General features: G+C 45.2%; 1 protein-coding gene across 9 annotated transcripts in view; it reads left to right on the top strand.

Moving 5' to 3' along the window:
- The window catches only part of LOC143283645 (neuronal membrane glycoprotein M6-a-like), a 233,851-nt gene that overhangs the window by 134,577 nt on the left and 91,774 nt on the right, over window positions 1-7,500 (top strand). Inside the window, exon 1 of one of the 9 annotated variants that reach the window (XM_076589836.1) lies at window positions 1-342. This exon is cut by the window's left edge and continues 150 nt beyond it. The exons of 7 other annotated variants lie outside the window; for them this stretch is intronic. The gene's annotated coding sequence lies outside the window, so the exon portion shown is untranslated. The remainder of the gene's footprint in view (window positions 343-7,500) is intronic. One more of the 9 variants, XM_076589834.1, reaches the window with a different exon arrangement.

The raw sequence follows: 7,500 nt of genomic DNA, 5'->3' as shown, positions 1-7,500 counted from the left end.
CAGTTTTGTGTGACTTGATCGGGTGACCTACTTGTTGAAACATTAACAGCTGAAGGAAAGAAGGGGAGAGAAAAACTAGCAACAGCTGTGTCGACGTCTTCTCATTGATGTGTGAGGAGTGGTATTGAGAGTTTCACCATCGTGCGAGGATTTAGTAGTTTCTGTTGTGTAGATTCTCGGAGCTGGTTGTGGTGTTTGCTGGTACACTGTGGTTGTGAGCGCTGGTGTGAGTGTGTGTGTGTTCACGTGAAGACTGTCAACAAGACATTGATGGATTTGTCAGTGCAGGTCCCCCTTCTGTTTGAAAGCGGGACGGGTTCTTGTCACCGATTTGATTGAACGGTAATCACCTCTTCCGAAATCATATCTATGTATATATATGCATCAGTACAAGCAGTGCGAATTTGGGACCGCATAAAGGTATTTTGTTACTGAGCTAGATGCGTAGTTTTATGCTGTAGGCCTGTATGTTTTCCGTGTTGACGATGGCTGGAATAACGAAACGCATGTTGGCTAGCTTGAACAGAGCAGATTAGGTGGTGTGTTTTGTGGTAAAATGTTTATTAACGCAGTCGTTTTTTTCTTTAACGTTGTGTGAGGATTCCAGCACTCGTGAGGACTGTTTAATTATGTTGACCCTGTAGAGTTGATGTCAACAACCTGATGGCTAAAGGCTCCTGAGGTCAGGGCTTGGGTTGGTTCGGTGAATGAGGCGATGTGGGGCGAGTCCTGTGCAGGTTCTGGTGGAGGCTCTACCCATGTAGGCTGTGATGTATGCTCTCCGTACGTAGCCGTGATGTAGGATTTTCTTTGTAGGTTCTAGTTAAGGCTTTTCTTGTGCAGGCTGTGGTTCTTTGAGATTCCTTTTCTTTTCACCTTAAAGATGGTTTAAATAATCTTTAATTATTCAACAATACACATGATTACAATGCAATGAATGACAAAAGAGCATCAACAAGCTTAAAGCTTATACTGTGCTCACAACGTTGCACTTCAATTTTATCATGACGGCTGATGAACCATATTATGACTTGTATCAAATAACATTCATAAACAGTAAGTAATGAAATAATGAAATGAAACAAATAAACAAACAGTACATAATATAGTAAAATAATGCTAATATCAATATTAACATGAGATTAAAATTTATTATCACCAGAGTAATTGGCCTAATAGAAGAAAAACATGAAGAAGAAGAAGAAAATTTAGAAGAATGGTGGGTAAGGTGGTGGGGGAGGGGGAACAGAGGGGAGAGGAGAAATTCTAACAGATCATTGGCCAATCCATTCAACTTTGAATATTTGGTCAGTCAAATAAATCCAACATATATTTTACGAATAGAATCATGTTGTACCCTTTTTTCACAATACTTTCTAAGCTAAAATCTATTTGAATCGGAGATAAACTGGTGAACAGTTTGAAATATGAATATATTTGTATGATTTTGGAGAACAGGATCTCCATGCAACAGAGTTTTAATGTGAATGTAGTTTGGAGATAAATTTAAGATTGTGTTTGCCCGAGCCATATGAAAGTCTTGACAAAATAATAAATAATGTTCAGCAGTTTCGCTTGCAGTGCCACAAGCATCTTAAAGATACCTCTTTTTTTTAAAGTGCGCATGAGCTCTCTCTCCTTATTCACACACGCAGACACACACACACACACACACACACACACACACACACACACACACACACACACACAACACACACACACACACACACACACACACACACATACACATACACACACAGCCACACACACAGACACACACACACGCACACACACACACAGAGCAACACACACACACACACACACACACACACACACACACACACACACACTTCACAGTAAAAAAAAAAAAATCACCAAAACTTTCCAGCCCACCTCCCCCCCCCCTTCCCAAACTCCCTCCCCTCAAAGACGTTTTGACAAAGGACGACATCAAAGACTTTGAAATCAAACGAGGAGAAAAACGTTAAACTGTCTGGGAAGAATGTAAAGTCTTGGACAAACGTCTGCTTCGTTGTTCTCTTGTGACTGACGGACAAAGTTGTTCAGTGGGGGAGGTGGGGGGTGGAGGCCGGGGCGTGGTGGTGGGAACAGTATTGGGCAGAGGGTGAAGAATGGTGTGTGTGTATGTGTGTGCGCGCGTGTGTGCGCATGTGTGTGTGTGGTGGGGAAAGATACAGAGCATTGGAAAAAATAAAACATTAAAAGGGGAGACATAGGCATAATATAGAAGAAAAACGCTAACATCAAACAACTGTAACAAATATAACAAATGTCGAATTGTGTGTGTGTGTGTGTGTGTGTGTGTGTGGATGTGTGTGTGTGTGCGTGTGTGTATGTGCGTGGATGTGTGTGTGTGTGTGTGTGTGTGTGTGTGTGTGTGTGTACATGCGTGTACATGCGTGCGTTCAAGATGATTTTAAAATCTTCAAGATTCAAATGAAAACTCAAAGTACAGGTGCACGAAGAGAAGAAGAAAGAAAGAAAGAAAGAAAGTTAGAATAAGAAAGAAGGGAAGAGAGTGACGGGGGAGGGGAGGTGGAGAAATAAAACGAAAGAAAGATGAGGGAAGGCAGGAAGAAAGAAAGAAAGAAACAGCAATGGGGTTGGGGTGGGGGAGCTGGCAGAGGCATGTCCGCGTGGAAGTGACCCAAATTTGATATTGATTTGGCCGCCACTGCCGCTGTGGCCGTGTGGTGTGGTGGTGTGAAGGAATTCTTGGGGATGACAGAAATCGTCTTGCCATGCTTGCTGACAACAGTCTGCAGAAGGTTCTATTCCTTGTGTTCACAGCCTGGCTTGAAGAAACAACAGAAAGTGAGAAACTGAGGAATATGGATAGAGATGATGCATCTGCACATACATATTCACACACACACACACATACGTGTGCGCACACGCACACACAGACTCAAACACACACACACACACACACACACACACACACACACACACACACACACACACACACACACACACACACACACACACACACAAATGCACAAAACTTCTCTTCCCCTTCTCTCTCTCTCTCTCCCTCTCACACACACACACAGGCACAAACACACACACACACACACACACACACACACACACAAATGCACAAAACTTCTCTTCCCCTTCTCTCTCTCTCTCTCCCTCTCTCACACACACACAGGCACACACACACACACACACACACACACACACACACACACACACACACACAAACACACACACAGACACACACACAGACACACACACATACACATACACACACAGCCACACACACAGACACACACACACGCACACACACACACAGAGCAACACACATGCACACACACACACACACACACACACACACACACACACACACACACACACACACTTCACAGTAAAAAAAAAAAAATCACCAAAACTTTCCAGCCCACCTCCTCCCCCCCCCCTTCCCAAACTCCCTCCCCTCAAAGACGTTTTGACAAAGGACGACATCAAAGACTTTGAAATCAAACGAGGAGAAAAACGTTAAACTGTCTGGGAAGAATGTAAAGTCTTGGACAAACGTCTGCTTCGTTGTTCTCTTGTGACTGACGGACAAAGTTGTTCAGTGGGGGAGGTGGGGGGTGGAGGCCGGGGCGTGGTGGTGGGAACAGTATTGGGCAGAGGGTGAAGAATGGTGTGTGTGTATGTGTGTGCGCGCGTGTGTGCGCATGTGTGTGTGTGGTGGGGAAAGATACAGAGCATTGGAAAAAATAAAACATTAAAAGGGGAGACATAGGCATAATATAGAAGGAAACGCTAACATCAAACAACTGTAACAACTATAACAAATGTCGAATTGTGTGTGTGTGTGTGTGTGTGTGTGTGTGTGTGTGTGTGTGCGTGCGTGCGTGGATGTGTGTGTGTGTGTGTGTGTGTGTGTGTGTGTGTGTGTGTGTGTGTGTGTGTGTGTGTGTGTGTACATGCGTGCGTTCAAGATGATTTTAAAATCTTCAAGGTTCAAATGAAAACTCAAAGTACAGGTGCACGAAGAGAAGAAGAAAGAAAGAAAGAAGGGAAGAGAGTGACGGGGGAGGGGAGGTGGAGAAATAAAACAAAAGAAAGATGAGGGAAGGCAGAAAGAAAGAAAGAAAGAAAGAAAGAAACAGCAATGGGGTTGGGGTGGGGGAGCTGGCATGTCCGCGTGGAAGTGACCCAAATTTGATATTGATTTGGCCGCCACTGCCGCTGTGGCCGTGTGGTGTGGTGGTGTGAAGGAATTCTTGGGGATGACAGAAATCGTCTTGCCATGCTTGCTGACAACAGTCTGCAGAAGGTTCTATTCCTTGTGTTCACAGCCTGGCTTGAAGAAACAACAGAAAGTGAGAAACTGAGGAATATGGATAGAGATGATGCATCTGCACATACATATTCACACACACACACACACATACGTGTGCGCACACGCACACACAGACTCAAACACACACACACACACACACACACACACACACACACACACACACACAAATGCACAAAACTTCTCTTCCCCTTCTCTCTCTCTCTCTCCCTCTCTCACACACACACAGGCACACACACACACACACACACACACACACACACACACACACACACACACACACAAATGCACAAAACTTCTCTTCCCCTTCTCTCTCTCTCTCTCCCTCTCACACACACACACAGGCACACACACACACACACACACACACACACACACACACACACACACACACACACACACACAAATGCACAAAACTTCTCTTCCCCTTCTCTCTCTCTCTCTCCCTCTCACACACACACACAGGCACACACACACACACACACACACACACACACACACACACACACACACACACACACACACACACACACACACACACACTCACACACACGCACACGCACACACACAAATGCATATATACTTCTCTTCCCCTTCACACACACACACACACACACACACACAGAGGCACACACACGCACACACACGCACACACGCACGTACGCACAAACAGTGTGCGATGGCTGCAGCAGTCCCCAGACGACTTTCCGTATCTCCTTGTCTGTCTGTGTGTTTGTTTGAATCTCTGTGTCTGTGTCTGTCTGTGTGTTTGTTTGAATCTGTGTCTGTCTGTGTGTTTGTTTGAATCTCTGTGTCTGTGTCTGTCTGTGTGTTTGTTTGAATCTCTGTGTCTGTCTGTGTGTTTGTTTGAATCTCTGTGTATGTGTCTGTGTGTTTGTTTGTATCGCTGTGTCTGTCTGTGTGTTTGTTTGAATCTCTGTGTCTGTGTCTGTGTCTGTCTCCGCCTTTCTTTTCACCTTTCTGTTTCCGTTCTCTCTTTTATCCCCTAGCCCCCCCCCCCTCTCTCTCTCTAGCTCCGACTTTCGCCCTTTCTCTCTCTTGCTTTGTTTCTGTCTCTCTCTGTGTTTCTGTTTCTGTCTGTTTCTCTCTCACTCTCTGTGTCTCTCTGTTTCTTTGTCTCTCTGTCTGTCTCCCTCTCTCCCTCTCTGTTCTTCTCTTTCCGCCTCCGCCCCCTCTCTCTCTGCCTCTAAACCTTCTATTTCCGTCTCCATACCCACTTCCTTCCCCTTCCTCCATTTCCCTCCACCCACACCGCCACCCCACCCCACCCCCAGTCTGTCCATGTGTGTGCATGCGCGTTGTCTTGTGTGTTCATTCTGAAACACTGATTTTATGCTGATGGAAGAAAAATACACCACCACATCCCTCTCTCCCTCTCACACCCCCACGCTGCTCCACATCCCCCATCCGCACTCTCCTGACCTCCCTCCTCCTCCTCTTCCTCCTCCTCTCCCCTCCTCCTCTTCCTTTATCCTTTGTCTGGTTCCAGTCGTAATTCTCAATACTGTATTCAGCCCCATAAGCAGTTCTGGCCATTATAACCCGCTGTGTTTAAAGTGAAGGCTTTGACAATGGACGTCTGTGTGTGTGTGTGTGTGTGTGTGTGTGTGTCTGTGTGTTTGTTTGTGCGTGCGCGCGCGCACGCGCGTATGTGTGTGTGTGTGTGTGTGTGTGAGTGTGTGTGTGTGTGTGTGTGTGTGTGTGTGTGTGTGTGTGTGTGTGTGTGTGTGTGTACTGACAGTACAGAAATCATCAGTCCCATTATCATCAATGTTTACTCTGAATGATATCATGTTTTTCTTCTCTGGGTATATTGGATGGCATGTGTCGTGGCGATCGTCGCGAGAGAGAGAGAGAGAGAGTGTGTGTGTAAGGGGGTGCCAAACAGATGAATTGGGCTTGCTTCCCAGACAGGGAGTCTGCCTAATGATTGATGATGCTTATCACCTCCATTCCCTCTCCACTTTTTGTTGTTGGTTGGGTTTTTTTTTTTTGCCTCCCCAACCAAAACAGATCACCCGGCGATCAACAGTGCATGTTGGTGATGACAAATTTTGTCGTCAGTTCTTTGTGGGGAATAACAGTGAAATGAAAAGACAGACGTGATGATGTACAAGCAGTGTGTGCATTTCACAAGCGTTCCAAGACGTAAGGGGTAGCAAACGGGAGTCCGTCCTTTCTCTTCCAAAACTCTTGTTCTTCACTTCGTGTTCTTCTTTCCTTTTCCTTGTAGTGTTTGTTATTTTTCTTCTCCCTCCTCTTCCGTCCTTGTTATTTTTCTTCTCCCTCCTCTTCCGTCCTTGTTATTTTTCTTCTTCTCCCTCCTCTTCCGTCCTTGTTATTTTTCTTCTTCTCCCTCCTCTTCCGTCCTTGTTATTTTTCTTCTTCTGCCTCCTCTTCCGTCCTTGTTATTTTTCTTCTTCTGCCTCCTCTTCCGTCCTTGTTATTTTTCTTCTTCTCCCTCCTCTTCCGTCCTTGTTATTTTTCTTCTCCCTCCTCTTCCGTCCTTGTTATTTTTCTTCTTCTCCCTCCTCTTCCGTCCTTCTTGTTATTTTTCTTCTCCCTCCTCTTCCGTCCTTCTTATTAATTTTGTTCTTCTCCCTCCTCTTCCGTCCTTCTTGTTATTTTTCTTCTTCTCCCTCCTCTTCCGTCCTTCTTGTTATTTTTCTTCTTCTCCCTCCTCTTCCGTCCTTCTTGTTATTTTTCTTCTTCTCCCTCCTCTTCCGTCCTTCTTGTTATTTTTCTTCTTCTCCCTCCTCTCCCGTCCTTCTTGTTATTTTTCTTCTTCTCCCTCCTCTCCCGTCCTTCTTGTTATTTTTCTTCTTCTCCCTCCTCTTCCGTCCTTCTTGTTATTTTTCTTCTTCTCCCTCCTCTTCCGTCCTTCTTGTTATTTTTCTTCTTCTCCCTCCTCTCCCGTCCTTCTTGTTATTTTTCTTCTTCTCCCTCCTCTTCCGTCCTTCTTGTTATTTTTCTTCTTCTCCCTCCTCTTCCGTCCTTCTTGTTATTTTTCTTCTTCTCCCTCCTCTCCCGTCCTTCTTGTTATTTTTCTTCTTCTCCCTCCTCTTCCGTCCTTCTTGTTATTTTTCTTCTTCTCCCTCCTCTCCCGTCCTTCTTGTTATTTTTCTTCTTCTCCCTCCTCTCCC

This window comes from Babylonia areolata, chromosome 7, assembly GCF_041734735.1.
Source record: "Babylonia areolata isolate BAREFJ2019XMU chromosome 7, ASM4173473v1, whole genome shotgun sequence".
NCBI lineage: Eukaryota > Metazoa > Mollusca > Gastropoda > Neogastropoda > Buccinidae > Babylonia > Babylonia areolata.
Note: the sequence above shows the minus strand (reverse complement) of the source record. Positions and strands in the feature narration are given on the sequence as shown.